The following is a 19,711-nucleotide window of genomic DNA, read 5'->3' on the forward strand; positions in this document are numbered from 1 at the left end:
TCAAAATTCCAACTCAAAAGATGACAAAATTCCCATGTATGAACTCTCAAAGAGGAATATGAATGGGTCTCAAGCTGAAAGAGTTTTCTTGGAAAAGGTCATAAAGGATATTGAAAATCAAATTAAAGAGGTAGGATAAAAATTGGGAAATGAGAGGTATTCAAGAGAGAGTCAATGACTTGGGGAAGGGAACAATTCCTTAAAAATACAATAGGTCAAATGCAAAAAAAAAAAAAAATTCCATTGAAGAAAACTTTACATGTAAAAGTAGAATTAATCAGATGGATAAGGAAATACCAAAGCTAATTAAAAACAATTATACATTAAAAACTAGAACTGGGCAAATGGAAGCTAATGGTTTTAAGAGATATCAAGAATCAATCAAATAAATTTAAAAGAATAAAAAAATGCAAAAAATGTAAACTATCTCATTGATCAAACAGATGACCTAGAAAATAGTTTCAGGAGAGACAATTGGGCTACCTAAAGCTCATGAACAAAAAAGAGTCAGGACAGCATTTTTCAAGAAATCATCAAGGAAAATTTCCCTGAATACTAAAAGCAGAAGGCAAAATAGTCATTGAAGGAATCCATCATTCACTTTCTGAAAGAGATCTCACAAGGCAAATTTCAAGAAACACTGTTGTAAAACTCCAGACCTATAATCACAAGAGAAAAAATACTGCAGGCTACCAGGGAAAAGAAGCCAACAAAAAAGGGACAAAAAGGCAAGTATTGAGGAGCCACAGTCAGGGTACCAGGATTTGGCAATTCTACAATAAAGGATCTGAGGGTTTGTAATGTCTTATTCTGAAAGGCAAAGGACCATGGATTATAATTAGGAATCAATTACCAAGTGAGAATGAGAATCAGCTTTCAAAGAGGGTTTTTCAATGAAGCAAAACTCTTTCAACTGCTTCTATTGGAAAGACCAGAACTAACTAGAAAATTCGCTCTACAAAAACAGGACTCAGAAAGAGCACAGAAAAATACATTAGGAAAGAAAAACTCATTATTACAAGGTTGAACTATTTATATTCTTACATAAGAAGATAATAGTTATAACTCTTATTAGGGCAATTAGAGGAGGCATGCATAAATGGAGGCCATGATATAAATTGACTATTGTGATATTTAAGAAAAAGACAGTAAGAAATAGAAAAAAGTAGTGTACTGAGAGAAATTAAAAAGGGAGATAAAATGGGATAAATTATATTACATGAAGAGGGCCAAAAGTCTTGTAGAGAATAGGAAATATAAATAGAAGGAAAGAAATGAAGGGGGTCAGCATTGCCTGAAGTTTAATCTTATTATTTCTGGCTCAAAGAAGGAATAATTTACAAACTCAAGTGGGCAAAGATATTTGTCTTACTCTCCAGGTGAGTAGGAAGGAAAAAGGAAGAAAGAAATGGGAGCAGAAAGAGAGACGAGAGAACAGAAAATGTAAGAGAAAGGGATAAGAGAAGGGAAAAGAAGTGAGAGAAGGGAAGACAAGTAGAGAGGGATTAGTCAGAAACAAACAAACAAAAAAAAAAACTGATGAGGAGGGACAAAGTGAAAAGAGAGTAAAAAGAATATTAAGAAAAGAAAATAGAATGGAAAGAGATACACAGGCCTGTAATCATAACTGTGAATGTGAATGGGATGGACTCTCCTATAAAATGGAAGCCACAAGTAAAAGGATTGAAAACCCAAATCCTACAAATTGTGTTTACAAGAAGTACATTTGAAACTAAGAGATACTTGTAGAGTAAGGGTAAAAGGCTAGAGCAGAATCTATTATGCTTCAGCTGAAGTAAAAAAAACAGGGCTATCAATTCTGACCTTAAACAATTCAAAGGCAAAAATAAAACTAATAAAAGGAATACAGAAGGAAGCTACCTTTTTTTGAGAGATATCATAGACCATGAAGCAACATCAATATGAAGTATATTTACTAGGTGGTATGGAATCCAATTTTTTACAGAAGTCAGTTACTAAAAGAAATAGACAGCAAATCTATACTAATAGGTGACATCAATCTCCCCCTCTGAGAATTAGATAAGTCTAAACACAAAATAAATAAGAAATAAATTAGAAAGATTAATAGAATTTTAGAAAATTTAGATATGATATATCTCTGAAAAAAACTGTATGGGGAGATAAAAGCATATACCATCTTCTCAGTTAAACATGGGACTTAGACAAAAATTGATTTACATTAGGGCATACAGACCTCACAGTTAAATGCAGAAAGGCAAAAATTGTAAATGCTCCCATATCAGATCATGATGCAATAAAAATTGCATTCAATAATGGGCTAGGGAAAGAGATTCAATTGGAAATTAAATAATCTTTTTTTTAATTAAAGCTTTTTATATACAAAACATATGCATGGATAATTTTTTTCCAATATTGACCCATGCAAAACATTTTGTTACAAATTTTCCCTTCCTTCCTCCATCCTCTCCCCTAGCTGGCAGGTAGTCGAATACATGTTGAATATTTTAAAATACATATTAAATTCAATATATGTATACATATTTATATAGTTATCTTGCTTCACAAGAAAAATCAGATCAAGAAGGAAAAAAAAAACTGAGAAGGAAAACAAAATGCAAGCAAATAACAACAGAGAGACTGAGAATGCTCTGTTGTGTTCCACACTGTTCCCATGTTTTTCTCTCTGGGAGTAGATGGCTCTCTTCATCACTTAATAAGTGGAACTGGTTTGAATCATCTCATTGTTGAAGAGAGCCACATCCATCAGAATTGATCGTCATATAGTCTTGTTGTTACTGTGTATAGTGTTCTCCTGGTTCTGCTCATTTCACTTAGCATCAGTTCATGTAGGTCTCTCCAAGCCTTTCTGAAATCATCCTAGTGATCATTTCTTACAAACAATAATATTTCATAGCATTCATATAACATAAGTTATTCAGCCATTCTCTAATTGATTTTTTTTAATAGTTTATATGGTATTGGAGTTAATTGTCCTTTAAATGTTTGATAGAATTCACATGTAAATCCATCTGGTTCCAGGGATTTTTTCTTAGGGAGTTGATTAATAGCTTCCATTTCTTTTTATAAAATGGGACAATCTAAGTAATTTATTTCCTCTTCTATTCATCTGGGCAATCTATATTTCTGTAGGTATTCCTCCATTTCACTTAGGTTGTCAAATTTATTGGCATAAAGTTGGGTAAAGTAACTTCAATTATTGTTCTAATTTCCTCTTCATTGGTGGATAGTTATTCTTTTTCATTTTTGAGACTAAAATTTTGGTTTTTTCTCTACCCTTTTTCTAATTAAATTAACTAAAGGTTTATCTACTTTTGCTTGTTTTTCATAAAACTAAATCTTAATTTTATTTATTAATTCAATAGTTTTTTAGTTTCAATTTTATTGATTTCTCCTTTTATTTTTAGAACTTCAAGTTTGGTATTTGATTGGGAGGTTTTAATTTGTTCTTTTCCCAGCTTTTTTAGTTGCAAGCCCAATTCATTGATCTTCTCTCTCTCTATTTTATACTTGTAAGCATCTCGAGATATAAAATTTCCCATTATTACCACTTTAGCTGCAATCCACAAATTTTGGTATGTTGTCTCATTATTATCCTTCTCTTAGATGAAATTGATTGTGTCTATGATTTGCTGTTTTACCAATTCATTCTTTAGGATGAGATTATTTAGTTTCCAATTATTTTTGGTCTATTTTCCCCAGGCCTTTTATTAAATGTAATTTTTATTGTATTGTGATCCGAAAAAAATGCATTTATGATTTCTGCCTTTCTGCATTTGATTTTGAGATCTTTATGCCCAAATATATGGTCACTTTTTATATAGGTTCCATGAACTGCTAAGAAGAAAGTCTTCTCCTTTTTGTCTCCATTCAATTTTCTCCAGAGATCTATCATATCTACCTTTTCTAAATATCATATCTATTTATCTCTTTAACTTCTTTCTTATTTATTTTGTGGTTTGATATACATAGTTCTAAGAGAGCAAGGTTGAGATCTTCCAGTATTATTGTTTTTCTGTCTATTTCTTCTTGTAACTTTTAACTTCTCTTTTAGGAATTTAGATGCTAAACCACTTGGTGCATACAAGTTTAATATTGATATTGCTTCATTATTTATGGTACCCTTTAGCAAGAAATAGTTTCCTTCTTTCTCTCTTTTAATTAGATCAATTTTTGCTTTTGCTTGATCTAAGATCAAGATGGCTACCCCTGATTTGTTTTTTGTTTGTTTGTTTTTGTTTTGTTTTTTTACATCACATGAAGCATAATTGATTCTGCTTCATGCTCCAGCCATTTACATTTATTCCGTATGTATCATTGTGCTTTAAATATGTTTCTTGTAAACAACATATTGTAGGATTCAGGCTTTTAATCCAGTCTTCTATCCTCTTATGCATTATGGGAGAGGTCACCCCATTCACATTTACAGTTAAAACGTCTAATTTGTATTTCCTGCCATCTTATTAAACCCAAATTATACTTTTCACTTTCCTTTTCTCCTTTCCCTCCTCTCCAATATTTTACTTATGAGCACTACTTGCCTCAAGTAGTCCTCCTCCTTTAGAGAACCTCCCCTTTTCTTATGCCTTTACCCAACTATTTTGTCTTTTCCCTTCTATTTAGCATACCTCTTCCCTTTCCCTTTCCTCTCCCACTTTTCTATAGAGTGAGAGAAATTTGTGAAAGCAAATATATCTATTTTTTGAGCCAAATCTTATGAAAGTAAGGTTCACAGAGTATTCATCACACTCCCTTATAATTCATCACACTCAATTATAATAGATTTTCTTTGCCTTTTGCTGAGATGTAATTTCTTTCATTTTACCTCCACTTTTCTCTTTTTTTTGTTACAATCCCCTTTCCACTTCTAGTTTCTTTTTTTTTTTAATATAACAGTAAAATCAGATTATGCATGTATTCTCTGTGTATACCCATAACAACAATATAGTTCTCAAAGAGGTTTTTTTCCCACCTTTTTATGCTTCTCTTGAGTTCTATATTTGGAGGTCAAATTTTTTGTTTAGCTCTGGCCTTTTCATTAAAAAAAAATGGAATTCGCCAGTTTCACTGAATGTCCATCTTTTTCCATGAAAGTAAATTCTCAGTTTAACAGAGTAATTTATTCTTGTCTGCATATCAAGTTCCTTCACCTTTCAGAATATCAGATTCCATTCCCTTTGGTCTGTTAAAATGAAAGCTTCTAGATCATGAGTAATCTTTACTGTGGCTCCTCGGTATTTGAATTGTTTCTTTCTTGCTTGCTGCTTGTAATATTTTTTTCCTTGCTGTGATGGCTCTCCAAGTTAGCCATGATATTCCTTGGGTTTTAATTTTGGGGTCTCTTTTAGGAGGTGTTTGGTGAATTCTTTCAAGGTCATTTTACCTTCTGATTCTAGGCTCTTTTTATCATCATATAATTTAGGGAGTCCAATAATCTGTAGATTATCTTTCCTAGATTTATTTTCTAGGTCAGTTGTTTTCCAAATTAGGTATTTTACATCTTTTCCTATTTCTTTTTTCATTTTCTTGTCTTTGTTTGACTGATTATTGTTGTCTCATTGTGTCATTCATTTCCATTTGTGCAGTTATGAATTTTAGTGAATCATTTTCTTCATTTAATTTTTTTAACTTCCTTTGGTATTTGCCCAATTTAATTTTTAAATGAATTGTTTTGTTTTATGGATTTTTTCCATTTTAGAAATTTTGTTTTTAAGGAGTTATTTTCTTTTTCTGTTTCACAAATTCTGTATTTTTTTCTGGGAGTTGCTTTATTTTTTCATTGTTTCAAATTATCTTTTAATGAATTATATGCCTTTTCCAAACTCTTTTGCAAAGTTTTCATTTCCTTTCCTTGCTTTCCTTCTAGCTCTCTTTTAAGATCCTTTTAAATTTCTTCTAGGAGGGCTTTGTGTGATGGGGACCAGATTATATCACTTTTATCTGGAGATACTCTGTCTTTAGTCTCTTCAGGATTTGAAATCTATTCTCTTTCACTATAAAAGTTGTCTATCATCAGAGTTCTCTTTACTTTTTTACTCATTTTTTTAAATGTTAAGGTCTGCTTTTAGGGCAGGGGAGTTTCCAAGCTTCCTATACAAACAGTGGCTTCTTCTATAAGCAGTTGCAGCTGTGCTGGGTCAGTGTTGACTTACTCCTGGGGCTGAGTGGGTGTGACCAGGTCCTGTGAGATTCTGACATTTTGGGGTTCACTACTAACTTTTCGTGCTTGAATTTGATGTTTTATAACTTCTCTGCTGATCTAACTGGCTTGCAGCCAGTGCAGAGTAGGCAACACTGCTATAGATTCCTGTAGATTCCTCCTTGCAAATTCTGTCACATGGAGTATGAACCACCCCATGTAGTCTGCACTGCCACCGGACGCTGTACTGTCTGCACTGGTGTTAGTGGTAGCTGCTTGTGCTTGGCTGCATCCCTTCTTTTTTCCAAGTGAAATAGATTTTTTTCTGGGGATTTTCAAAATTATATTCTGCTTGTAATTTATTGCACTCCCAATATTTTTGGATTCTGCCAGTTCAGAACTAATTCAGAGACTGGATTTGCTAATTCATCCGAGGGTTGTAGGAGAAGGTCAGAAAGAAATGTATGTCCTCTCCAAAATATTGGCTACCTCTGCCCCAAAAGTCTTAAATAATCTAATAGTAAAGAATAAGTGGGTAAAACACCAAATTTTAGAAATAATCAATAATGTAATCCAAGAGAACTACAAAAAAGAGAAAATATACCAAAATTTATGGGATGCAGCCAAAGCAGTTCTTAGATGAAGTTTCATATTTCTAAATACTTATATGAATGACATAGAAAAAGAAGAGATCAAGGAATTGAGCATCCAACTAAAAAGGCTAAAAAAAGGATAAATTAACTCCCCCCCCCATTTAAGTAGCGAAATATAAATACAGAAAATTAAAGAAAAGATGAATAAAATGGAAAGTAGGAAAACTATTGAAATAATAGATAAAATTAAACATTGATTCTTTGAAAATAATCAACAAGATAAACCTTAGGTTAATTTGATTAGCAAAAGAAAAGAAGAGAACAAAATTATCAGCATCAAAAATGAAAAGGGTTAATGCATCATCAATAAAGAAGAAATGAAAGCATTAATTAGAAACTATTTTGCCCAACTGTATGACAACTAATTTGACAATCTAATTGAAATGCATGAATATTTTATAGAAATAAATTGCCCACATCAACAAAGAGAAAATACAATTTAAGCATTAAAAGAATGAAACAATTGCTATTATTTGGTATTGCTTATTTTCTGACTTTGGAAGAATCAGAGTAACATATTGATCCATTTTAATATTCAAAAAGGCAGTTCAGTGTCTCAGTTTGGATATGCAATATGACTTCTACAAAAACTACTAATTTGTTTAATTTAAGCTTAAACTTCAAATTTCTGTATTATACATTACCAATAGTAAAATAAACACTATTAAAAGTAACATAAGGCAGGGGTAGAGCCAATATTGTAAAGAGAAACTAGGATATTACCTGAATTCCTGACAGGTGTATCTCAGAATTGTCTTAATTTGCATTTCTCTGATCAATAGTGATTTGGAACACTTTCATATGCGTGGAGATAGTTTCAATTTCATCATCTTAAAATTGTCTCTTCATATCTTTGACCATTTATCAATTGGAGAATGGCTTGATTTCCTATAAATTTGAGTCAACTCTCTATATATTTTAGAAATGAGGCCTTTATCAGAACCTTTAACTGTGAAGATGTTTTCCCAGTTTGTTGCTTCCCTTCTAATCTTGTTTGCATTAGTTTTGTTTGTACAAAGGCTTTTTAATTTGATGTAATCAAAATTTTCTATTTTGTCATCAATAATGGTCTCTAGTTCATCTTTCGTCACAAATTTCTTCCTCCTCCACAAGTCTGAGAGATAAACTATCCTATGTTCCTCTAATTTATTTATAATCTTGTTCTTTATGCCGAAATCATGGACCCATTTTGATCTTATCTTGATATATGGTGTTAAGTGTGGCTCCATGCCTAATTTCTGCCATACTAATTTCTAGTTATTGCAGCAGTTTTTGTCAAATAATGAATTCTTATCCCAAAAGTTATGGGCTTGTCAAACACTAGATTGTTATAGTTGACTACTTTGTCTTCTGAACCTAATCTATTCCACTGATCAACTACTCTATTTCTTAGCCAATACCAAATGGTTTTGGTGACTGCTGCTTTATAATATAGTTTTAGATCAGGTATAGCTAGGCCATCTTCATTTGATTTTTTTTTTTTGATTAATTCCCTTGAGATTCTTGATCATTTGTTCTTCCATATGAATTTTGTTGTTATTTTTTCTAGATCATTAAAATATTTTCTTGGAAGTCTGATTGGTATAGCACTAAATAAATAGGTTAGTTTAGGGAATATTGTTATTTTTATTATATTTGTTCTGCCTATCCAAGAGCACTTAATATTTTTCCAATTATTTAAGTATGACTTTATTTGTGTGGAAAGTTTTTTGTAATTTTGCTCATATAATACCTGACTTTCCTTTGGTAGATAGATTTCCAAATATTTTATGCTGTCGACAGTTATTTTGAATGGAATTTCTCTTTGTATCTCTTGCTGTTGGATTTTGTTGGTGATGTATAAAAATGCTGAGGATTTGTGGGGATTTCTTTTGTATCCTGCTACATTGCTAAAATTATGAATTATTTCTAATAGCTTTTTTAGTAGAATCTCTGGGGTTTCTGAGGTATACCATATCATCTGCAAAGATTGATAGTTTGGTTTCCTCATTGCCTACTCTAATTCCTTTAATCTCTTTCTCAACTCTTATTGCAGAGGCTAGTGTTTCTAATATAATATTGAATAACAATGGTGATAGTGGGCAACCTTGTTTCACTCCAGATCTTACTAGGAAAGGTTCCAGTTTTTCCCCATTGCACATGATGCTTACTGATGGTTTTAAATATGTGCTGCTGACTATTTTAAGGAAAAATCAATTTAGTTCTATCCTCTCAAGTGTTTTTATTAGGAATGGATGTTGGATTTTATCAAATGCTTTTTCTGCATCTATTGAGATGATCATATGGTTTTTGTTAAGTTGGTATTGATATAGTCAATTATGCTAATAGCTTTCCTAATATTGAACCAGCCCTGCATTCCTGGTATAAATCCTACTTGGTCATAGTGTATTATCCTGGGGATGATTTTCTTAATCTTTTTGCTAATATTTTATTTAAGATTTTAGCATCAATATTCATTAGGGAAATTGGTCAATAATTTTCTTTCTCTGTTTTCAACCTACCTGGTTTAGGTATCAGCACCATGTTTGTGTCATAAAAGGAGTTTGGTAGGATTCCTTCAATCCCTATTTTTTCAAATAGTTTATATAGCATTGGAGTTAATTGGTAAAATTAACTTGGTAAAATTCACATGTAAATCCATCTGGTCCTGGTGATTTTTTTCTTAGGGAGTTGGTTAATAGCTTGTTTTATTTATTTTTTTAAAATGGGACTGTTTAGGATATTTACTTCTTCCTCTGTTAATCTGGGCAAGCAATATTTTTGAAGGTATTCTTCCATTTCATTTAAGTTGTTGAATATTGTCATAAAGTTGGGCAAAGTAACTCCTAATTATTGCTCTAATTTCCTCTTCATTAGTGGCGAGTTCTTCCTTTTCATTTTTAAGACTAACAATTTGATTTTCCTTTTTCCTTTTTTTAATCAGATTTACTAAGGGTCTGTCTATTTTATGGGTTTTTTCATAGAACCAACTCTTCATTTTATTAATTAATTTAATAGTTTGTTTTTTGTTTTTTGTTTTTTTTACTTTCAATTTTATTGATCTTGCCTGTTGTTTTTTAAAATTTGAAGTTTACTGTTTGGGGGGTTTTAATTTGTTCCTTTTCTAACATTTTTAGTTGCAAGCCCAATTTATTGACCTTCTCTTTCTCTATTTTATGCATATCTAGAGATATGAAATTTCCCCTTATTACCGCTTTGGGTGCATCCCACACATTTTGGTAGGATGTCTCATTATTGTCATTTTCTTGGGTGAAGTTATTAATTGTGTTTATGATTTGTTATTTCACCCAATCATTCTTTTGTATGAGATTATTTAGTTTCCAATTATTTCTTGGTCTATTTTCCCCTGGCTTTTTGTTGAATGTAATTTTCATTGCATCTTACTTTTGACATTAATCTCTGAGATCTTCTTACATCATTTTTAAATGTCTTCCAACATTTTTCTGAATTCACTGCCCTTGTCATTAATTACAGAATGATAGTATTCTTTCACAATTATATACTAGAGCTTGTTCCGTTATTTGCCAGCTGATGGGTATATTTCCAGTTTCCAAACCTTTGTCCCAATAACAACAACAACAACAAAAAGCTATTATTTTGGCAGTTTGGGATCTTTTTTTTTAATCTCTTTGAGCCATATTCATAGTATCTATATTATTGTGTAAGGAGAATTCAGTTTATACCCCTCTGGACGTAATTGCAAATCATTTCCCAAAATGACTTGAGAGGATTCCCCAACTATTATCTATCTATCTATCTATATAATACAAAAGAACCATTATCCAAATATATAAATGGTAAAGGAGGTTTAAAAGTTTTTTTTAAAATAAATGCTGCAAAAGTATACATGACCACATGTTTCAAAACAATAATGGAAACTACAAATCAAAACAATAATTAGATGCTACTTTACTAACCATAAACTGTTTTTTAAAAAAGGTAAAATATGGAAAAAGTCAATGCTGTAACATTGGCAGAGCTTTGCAAAAAGACAAATATAGCACACACTATTGATGGAGCTGGGAATTCGTTCATCTGTTCTCAAAATCAATTTGGAATTGTTCCAGAAATGTCACTAAATTTCACTTTTAGCCTTTTAAATACCTTTTGAATTAGAAAAAAAAAATCAACTGTACCTAAATTTCATTAACAGAAAGAAATAATACTCAAAAAAGAAAAAAAAAGCAGCAAAATATGTTGTAGGCAGAGGTTGTATTATATAAGAACTGAAAGTATTAAGGGACAGGGGGATAGAAAAGACAGAGACACAGAGAGACAGAGACAGAGAGCTGGAGAGATGGGGGGAGAGAGAGGGAGAGAGAAAGAGAGATGGTAGAGGAAAGGGATGGAAGAAAGTAAGAAGATAAAGAGGGAGACAGAAGGATGGAAGAAGGGAATTCAAATTGTCTGACTGTTTGACTACAATATCCACAAAATATTAAGAGACACAGAGGAAGCTTCAAGGAAGCTGAATATAAGTAATCAGTTAATAAGAATCTTTATTTATTGCTATTCAGTCTTTGAAGTCATGTCTCGCTCTTTGGGACCATATTTGGAATTTGTGTTGGCAGATACTCAAGTGGTTTGATTTCTTTCCTTCTTCAGCTCATTTCACTTGAGGAAGAACGGAAGTAAACAGAATTAAGTGACTTACCTAGGGTTATGCAGTTCTTAGGTGTATATTTCTGAGGCCAAATTTGAACTCAGGAAGAAAAGTCTTTGTGATTTCAGGACTGGTACTTTGTCCATTGGTCCATCTAGCTACCTCACAAGTATGTATTTGTCACATATTCTGCTAAGTATTAAGTGCTTTATAATATTAAAAGCAAAATTTCAAATATTATTTTTAGGCCAAAGGTAAAAAAGAAAGTAGGAGAGAGATATATTAAGAGAGCTGCACTTAAGGAAAATTATTTTAATAACATTGTGAGGGATGAATTCATAGACAGTAGGAAAGAAAGGATGAGAGACAAATTAAAAGTCCACTGCAGTAAAATAAGTGAAATGTGAACAGGACTTGAAATATATTAGAAACTGGAAGTAAAAAAAAATGATACAAGAGATTTCTGTGATGGCAATAATGTTAAAATTTGTCAGTAGAAGCATTTGTATAACTAAAATACTGGGAGAAAAGGCATCAATATACTGGTACAAAGATAAGATAATGAATATAGTAAAATAATGAAGTATATAAAAACAATAAAGCTTGATTGATCCCTATTTGGATTATGAATCTAAACAGATTAGTCCTTGTTCAGAATAAAGTTAGGAAAACATAACTTCAATTTCCATTATTCAGTTTTAGCTATGCAAATTGTTAAGGAAAAGTGATGTTAAAAACTAAAACAAAAACCCCTAAAATATACATATGCTATTATTTTCTATGTTTTATTGGATCTCATATTAAAATGGTTTGATAATTTCATTGACTGTCCCCTAAACCTATCCTTTTTTCTTTCTATTCTTGGTTCTCTTTTCCTTTTATTTTTTTACCAGATATTTTCTATTTCTCTCTGTACAACATTCATTTTTGTCTTTTATTTCATCTGTTTTTTTTTTCATTCTAATGTTTCCTCCTCTTTTTCCTAGGCTAAATTATTTGATTTTCACACAGTGATGTGTCTGCCTTTGCAAAAATATCTTATACTGCATCCTGCCAAAAAAAACTAGAAACCAAATGGACTTCTCTTTTATTTCTCTCTTCAAATGGAAGAGTCCTGATTGGTGAATGAAAACAAATTATCTAACTCACCCCAGAACATGTTTCACAATACATCTTGTCATTAGTTCAGTATTATTGTCTATCTGGTATTCTTCCACATATTTAGAGTCTTTTCCACTTCTGCTTTCTAACTTTTGCTCTGAAAATAGTAAGCAATATGACACTGCCACTGTTTATTGAATATCGTAACTGTCACTTATTTCTTCATTCCTTATCCTTTTCACTTCCCAGATCAAAATTCTATTCCATAGACACAATACCTTCCTCCATGGAATGTAATTTACTACAGGGCAAATATTATTTCTCTGTTAGATTTGTATCCCTTGGATATAGAATAGTATTGAACATATTTACTTAATAAATGCCTTCTTTATTCAATTATGCATTCATTTATTTGTTCAATAATTATTATGTGCATGCAGATTGTAATCATTGGGTTATCAATATTTACATTCATTCCCTTTGAATTTTTAATATGTTGAATTATTATATCTACTTTAAAGCCCACTGCAAATTCAAACTTTTCCTTGAAGTCTTGTCTGATTTTTGTCATTACTAAACTTTCCTCTATTTGAATTGACATAAATGTGTATTTTGTGCCTTGATAATATAAACATTAAAACTTTCTCTGTATTAGACATATTTCTCTAATAAATTCTGAGATCAATGAGGGCAGAGATACCACTTCATATAAATGTTCTCTCTCCACTTTTGATGCCCAGATGACATGTATCAAGAATACTCTGTAGAAACTCTAATCCCTATGGATGTAGGAGAAATTGAGTCACCAGAAAGAAGTGAAGGAAGAAGAGAATAATTATCAACAAAATGGATGATATTTAATAATCTCTCGTATTGGTGCATCATTTTAGAATTAATAAAACACTTTTACTCGATCCTCATAATATTCCTGTGATACAGACAGCAACGGGAGTATTATCCTTATTTTTGTTATTATTATTATTATTATTATTTGCCAAGCAGTGCCCTAAGTAAGTGCTGGGGATACATGTAGAAAAAAATCAAAACAATCCCTGTTTTTTTGTCTGAATATGGAAAGCATTTTCCTTTGTCTCACAGGTAGATTATTCTTTGTTCTCGTGGGCATTTAAAAAAAAATTGCATTTACATTTCTTTTCTGTCAATTCCTACTCTGGACACATCAACTAACCTCACCAAGCCATGGTTTCCACATCTAAGAACAGGGAGAATGGAATATTTATCCTGCTTGCCTCACATTTAAGTGATGACAAAAGTCATTAATGATTTGTGTACTTTTGCATATGGGAAAAAAGGTTGTTAGATACCATAGGAATCTTCACGCTTTCTTCCTCCTCCCTTTCTTCCCTATAAAACATGCAGGGACTCTGACTCAGGAGTAGAGAAATGGGGATGCTGATGAATAAAAGATGAGAGAGGAAAATAGAGGATCTTGGAATAATCCTTCCTTTGCTGGAATGTTATGTATCCAAATGATCACATAATTAGTGGTTCTTCAAATGAAATATGAGGTACTTGGACTTTTTCATCTCCAAGGATCTCATTTATTCTAATGTGCCAGGAATCTGTGATTGACAATGTTCTGATATAGCTACTGTAGAAGAAGCAAAAATCAAGAAAACACAGTTCCTACCTGCCAACAGTTTACAATTTACTTATGGGATTAAAAAACTATCTAAATAGTTACGTTATTTTACCAAAAAGAATCATAGTGAATGATGTGTGCATTAGAGATATTGAAATAAAGTACTATGTAGTAACAAACAAGAGTATGTGATGATCAGTTGTGATGTATTTGGTTCTTTTCAACACCAAGGTGATTCAAGCACTTCTAATAAACTTGTGACAGAAACTGCTATCTACATTAGAAGAGACAACTATGGAGACTGAATGTGAATTAAAGCGTAGCATTTTCATCTTTCTATTGTTGTTGCTTGTAGGATTTTTTCTTTCTCATTTTTCTTTTTGCTTTTTGATCTTATTTTTCTTGCATAGTGTGGCAAATATGGAAAGATGTTTAGAATTGCACATGCTAGACATATAAGATGGCTTGCTGTCTTGGGGAGAGAGGTAGAAAAATTTGGAACACAAGGTTTTGCAAAGGTGAATGTTGATATCTTTACATGTATTTGGAAAAAATAATATACTATTAAAACAAAAAAAAAATAAAGGATTACATAAGATTTGGGGAAGGAACAATAACTTTAGATCCATAAATCAGAGAACACTGATACCAGTAAAACCCATCAATGCATCAATGAATTTACTAAAAGTTGTCCTTATTTTCAAACATTGGGCTGAACTAGGTCTTTAACTTACATATACAATGTGAACTTAGCTGTTTAACCAAACAGGTCTCCTTTCTTATCCCCAATAAATCTCATTCATTCTCACCTCATCAGATTTGCTAATTCTATTCCTTTGTCTTAACTTCTCAATATATAATTATTTGTTCTACTCTTTTTTTTTTCTGAGGCAATTGGGGTTAAGTGACTTGCCCAGGGTCAAACAGCTAGGAAGTGTTAAGTATCTGAGGTCAGATTTGAACTCAGATCCTCCTGAATTCAGGACTGGTGCTCTATCTACTGTGCCACCTAAATGCCCCCCTACTCATCTTTTAGGGCTCATTTCAAATCAGAGTTTTTTCATAATTATTCAGAATATTTCCAGTCCAGAATTCTATCACAATTCCATGAACCACTTTAACAGTTATGTTTATATTATTCATTCATTGCATTGCATTGTAAGGTATTGTATAATGTTGTGCTTTAGTGGATCATGTTATATGATATTGTGTTGTATTTTTTATATCATGTCATGTGTTTTATTGTGTGTATTATATTAAATTATGTTACATCGTGTCATGTTGTATCAAGTTTCATTGCATTGATTTTCAACAAATTTCAACAACAAGATTATGTGCAAATGTCTGTGACAGGGGATACATATAGGAAAGAATAAGTTCATTCCAATACAATCCAAACTTTATAAACATTTATTAAGTTCCATGAAGGACTGAGACTATAGAAATATTATTTACAGTAAAACAGGAAGAAACATTAAATTTATATGCCAGCTTAATGGATAAGAGAAACACAAAACAGTACTTTGTATATAGTAGACTACCAATAAATATCTGTTGATTGATATACAAAAATAAATAAATAAATAAATTATGTTACAGTAATTTCTACTCAGATATGGAGAAAGGGGATGTGTAGAGAAGAAATTTTAGGAAAATTTACGAAAATGGCAAGAAATTGGAAATTAGTGGATGTCCATCAGTTCAAGAATGGCTGAATAAGTTATAGTATATGAATGTAATAGAATATTACTATTCTATAAGGAATGATGAGTACACTGGTTTCAGAAAAGACTGAACCTACAAAACTGATTCTAAGTACAATCAGCAGAATCAAGAGAACATTGTACAGTTACAACATTAAGTGTAATTAACTATGATGGACATGAATCTTTTCAGCAATGAGGTTATTCCAGGCAATTCTAATAGACCTATGGTGGAAAGTGCTATCTGCAGCCAGAGAGAAAATTATGGGGACAGAATGTGGATCAAAGCCTAGTACTTTCACCTTTGTTGTTGTTGCTGTTTGTGTGATTTTTTTTTCTTTCTCATTATTTTTCTTTTCCTTTTTGATCTGATTTTTTTCTTGTGTAGCATGACAAATACAGATATTAGCTTAGAAGAATTCTACTTGTTTAACTTACAGGAGACTGCTTGTTGTCTTGGGAAGGGGAGAAGAAAGGAAGAAAAATTAGGAGCACAAGGATATGCAAAGGTGAATGTTGAAAACTATTGATGAATATATTTGAAAAAATAAATATCATTAATTAAATATTTTTTAAATTAAAAAAATATTAAAATTTTAAAAGGGGGGCAGCTAGGTGGTTCAATGGATAGAGCACCAGCCCTGAAGTCAGGAGGACCTGAGTTCAAATCTGATCTCAGACACTTAATATGTCCTAGCTATGTGACCCTGGGCAAGTGACTTAACCTCAATTGCCTCAGGAAAAAAAAAAAAGAAAGAAAGAAAAGAAGAAAAGGAAAATACACCAGCAAACAGATTTTAAGCGGGGAAAAGTACCTTTTTACTGTTTTTTTTTTGTCTCCTAGATTGTAGTGGTTGTAAAAGAGGGTATTAGCAGATGTTGAGGTGTCATCTGCATTCTGATCAAAGAACTAAAGAGTTACCATAGTCTAAGCAGATTTTTTTAAAATAATATTTTATTTTCCCCAGTTACATGTAAAAACAATTTTAGAAATTCATTTTTTAAATTTTTAGTTCCAAATTTGGTCCATTTATCTCACCTTCCCCCATTAAGAACACAAGGAGTTCCAAAGTGTGTGATATATATATATATATATATATATATATTCGTGCATATTTTATATATATATATATTCATGCAAATTATATATATGTAGCCCTGTAAATTACATATATATATATATATATATGCATGTGTGTCATACTAGTCATGCTGTAAAAGAAAACAGACCTATATATATATATATATATATATATATATATATATATATGTATATACATATATATATGTATATGCATATATATATATATATATGTGTGTGTGTGTGTGTGTGTGTGTGTGTTTCAGACTGTATTCAGAATTCAGAGCACATAAATACTTTCTCTGGGGATGTACATCATTTGTCATCACAAGTCTTTCAGAGGATCACTTCATTGTTAAGAACAGATCAGTCTTTGAAAGCTGATCATCTTAAAATATCGAAATGTACACAATACATTTAACTTTGCAGTTATGGAGGACCTTCCAGGTTTTTCTGAAAGCATCAGGCTCATCATTTCCCATAGAACAGTAGTATTCCATCAACATCACACATCAAAATGTATTCAGTCAATCCCCAACCAATTGCATTTCTTCAATTTTCAATTCTTTGTCCTAAGAAAAGAACTGTTATAAATATTTTGGTACACATATGTGCCTTTTTACTTTTTTTTCCATCTCTTTTGAGATACATGCTTAGTAGTGGTATTGTTATGTCAAAGGTTATGTATAATTTTTATACTCATTTGAGCATAGTTTCAAACTGTTCTACAGAATGCCTGCATCAGTTCATGATTTCACCAACATTGCTTAATAACTCATTTTCCCATATTCTCTCCGAAATTTGTTCCCTCTCTGGCCCATTAATTTAATTGGTATGAGATAGCACATCAGAATTGTTTAAGTCTGCATTTCTTTAATCCATAGGGAGTTAGAGCATTTAAAATATATAGAGTCATAAATAACTTGATTAGTTTATCTGAAAATTGTTCATATGTTTTGATCATTTATCATTAGGAAATGACTCTTATTTGCCATATATTTCAATATATGTTATTCCTATATGTTTAAGAAATGAGGCCTTTAGAAGCTGGAAAATGAATGGATGCCCATCGATTGGAGAATGGTTGAGTAAATTGTAGTATATGAACGTTATGGAATATTATTGTTCTGTAAGGAATGACCAGCAGGATGAATACAGAGAGGACTGGCGAGACTTACATGAACTGATGCTAAGTGAAATGAGCAGAACCAGGAGATCATTATATACCTCAACAATGATACTGTTTGAGAATGTATTCTGATGGAAGTGGATCTCTTCGATAAAGAGAGCTAATTCAGCTTCAATTGATCAAAGATGGGCAGAAGCAGCTACACCCAAAGAAAGAACACTGGGAGATGAATATAAACTGCTTGCATTCTTGTTTTTCTTCCCGGATTATTTATACCTTCTGAATTCAATTCTCCCTGTGCAACAAGAAAACTGTTCGGTTCTGCACGCGTATATTATATCCAGGATATACTGTAACCTATTCAACATGTAAAGGATTGCTTGCCATCTGGGGGAGGGGGTGGAGGGAGGGAGGGGAAAAATCGGAACAGAAGTTAATGCAAGGGATAATGTAAAAAAAAAAAAAATTACCCTGGCATAAGTTCTATCAAAAAAAAGTTATTAAAAAAAAATTCCATTAAAAAAAAAAAAAAGAAATGAGGCTTTAATGAAAGAAACTTGCTTCAAAATTGTTTTCACAATTACTATTGCTAACTATATTCCCCCCATATTTACCATTCTCTCCTCTCACTGTCTCCTTCCTCAAAAGTATTTTGATTCTCCCCACCCCTTCCCAATATGTCTTTCCTTCTATCACTCTCCCTGCTTCCTCTCTAGCTTCAAGGTAAGATAGATTTCAATACCCATATTCAGCATATATGTTATTTCCTCTTTGAGTCAGTTCTGATGAGAGATTCACTTACCTCTCTCTCCACCACTTTAAAAGCTTTTTCTTGCTTTTTTGTGGCATATTAATTATGCCATTCCACCCCTCTCTTCCCCTTTCTCTCGGTATATTCCTCTCCTATTCCTTAATTTTATTTTTTAGATATTATCCCCTACTATTAAACTCACATATGTGTGCTCTATATATACTCCTTCTAAGGGCTATAATAACGAGGATGTTTTTATAAGTTACAAATGTCATACTTCCATATAGGAATATTAAAAATATTTTATTAAGGCCCTTATAATTTTCTTTTCCTGATTACCTTCTTATACTTTATTGGAGCCCTATATTTGAAAGTCAGATTTTCTATTGAGCTGTGGTCTTTTCATAACAAATGCTTGAAAGTCCTCTATTTAATTGAATCTCCACCTTTTCTTCTGAAGGAATATGCTCAGCTTTAATGCATAGGTGAGTTGTAATGCTATCTACTTTGTGCTCTATAATTTCATCCATGCCCTCCAGGCCTTTGGAAGCTTGCATTATTCTAACTGTAGCTTCACTATAGTTGACTTGTTTCTTTCTGGATCCTTGGAATATTTTTTATTGATCTGGAAGTTCTGGAATTTGGCCATAAATTTTCTGGATGTTTTCATCTTGAGATCTCTTTCAAGAAATAATGGATGGATTTTTTCAATTTCTATTTTATTCACTGATTCTAGAGTATTAGGAATTATTATTATTTGAAAGATGATGTTTAGGCTTTCTTTTGTATCTTGGATTTCATGTACTGCTACAGTTTATAAATTATCTGTCTCATATCCATTTTCCAGGTCAGTTATTTTTCCGTAGAGATATTTTACAATATCCCATATTTTGTTTTCATTCTTTTCATATTTTTGTTATTTTTTGATTTCTCATAAAGCCATTAGCT

The sequence above is a fragment of the Antechinus flavipes genome, chromosome 4 (assembly GCF_016432865.1).
Source record: "Antechinus flavipes isolate AdamAnt ecotype Samford, QLD, Australia chromosome 4, AdamAnt_v2, whole genome shotgun sequence".
In the NCBI taxonomy this organism is placed as follows: domain Eukaryota; kingdom Metazoa; phylum Chordata; class Mammalia; order Dasyuromorphia; family Dasyuridae; genus Antechinus; species Antechinus flavipes.